Raw genomic sequence first — 1,501 nt, forward strand, 5'->3', positions numbered from 1 at the left:
GCGATTTTTTTGTCTTGCGAAGCACGGACTTTGGAAAAGCTTCAAAAATCACCAAAGTCTTCAAAAACCTCAAAAAAGGCTACCACACCGCGTGCTATGAGTTGCTCCTCGAAGTGAATGCATGGTTTTAAGACAAAGGAAACAAACTTGCAAGACAAAGGAAACAAACTTGCAAGACGTTTTCGTCTTGCGAAGCAAGCCCATAGGGAAATTCGTCTTGCGAAGCAACTCAAAAAACGAAAAACTCTTTCGTTTTGCGAGTTTTTCGTCTTACGAGGCATTCGTCTTGCGAGGTACCACTGTACATATTTTAGGCTGTTCTTTCCTCCTCTTTAATGCCCAGTTTTTGTAAGCCGTTCTGAGTTTTGTTTCGGGGATGGGGAAAAAACCTAATAAATAATAACAATAGCAATAGCACATGTAGTTTTGGCCATTCTATCCTCCTCCTTAATGCCTGTTTTTTGTAAACCGCTCTGGGTGCTGTTTTTGCGATGAGGGATAATAATAATAATAATAATAATAATAATAATAATAATAATAATAGCACATGTGTTTTTGGCTGTTCTATCCTTCTCCTTAATGCCCGGTTTTTGTAAGCCACTCTGAGTTTTATTTTTGGGATGGGGGAAAACCTAATAATAATTAATAATAATAATAACAGATAAAAATAGCACTTATGTGTTTTAGGCTGTTCTACACTCCTCTTTAATGCCCGGTTTTTGTAAGCCGCTCTGAGTTTCATTTTTGGGATGGGGAAAAACCTAATAATAATAATAATAATAATAATAATAGATAAACATAAAAATAGCACGTGTGTTTTAGGCCGTTCTATCCTCCTCTATAATGCCTGGTTTTTGTAAGCCGCTCTGGGTGCTGTTTTTGCGATGAGGGAAAAAACACCTAAATAATAATAATAATAATAATAATAATAATAATAGCACATGTGTTTTTGGCTGTTCTATCCTTCTCCTTAATGCCCGGTTTTTGTAAGCCACTCTGAGTTTTATTTTTGGGATGGGGGAAAACCTAATAATAATAATAACAGATAAAAATAAAAATAGCACTTATGTGTTTTAGGCTGTTCTACACTCCTCTTTAATGCCTGGTTTTTGTAAGCCACTCTGAGTTTTATTTTTGGGATGGGGAAAAACCTAATAATAATAATAATAATAATAATAATAATAATAGATAAAAATAAAAATAGCACGTGTGTTTTAGGCCGTTCTATCCTCCTCTATAATGCCTGGTTTTTGTAAGTTTCGTTTACGGGATGGGGGGAAAAAAACCTAATAAATAATAATAATGTAAGAATAGAAATAATAAAAATAACTTCTCCTGGCAGCGCCTGGCTCTCCCTCTAGAAAGCAGCCCGGCCTCCTCCTCCTCCTCCGCCCTGCCCCGGGGGCGGCGAGCGGCCTTCTCCGCCGACCGAGGCGGCCCGGAAGTGCGCGCTGAGGCGGCAGCGGCGGCTGGCAGGCCGGGGCGTCGGGCTCGGGGCCTC

This window comes from Podarcis cretensis (assembly GCF_951804945.1).
Source record: "Podarcis cretensis genome assembly, chromosome: 14".
In the NCBI taxonomy this organism is placed as follows: domain Eukaryota; kingdom Metazoa; phylum Chordata; class Lepidosauria; order Squamata; family Lacertidae; genus Podarcis; species Podarcis cretensis.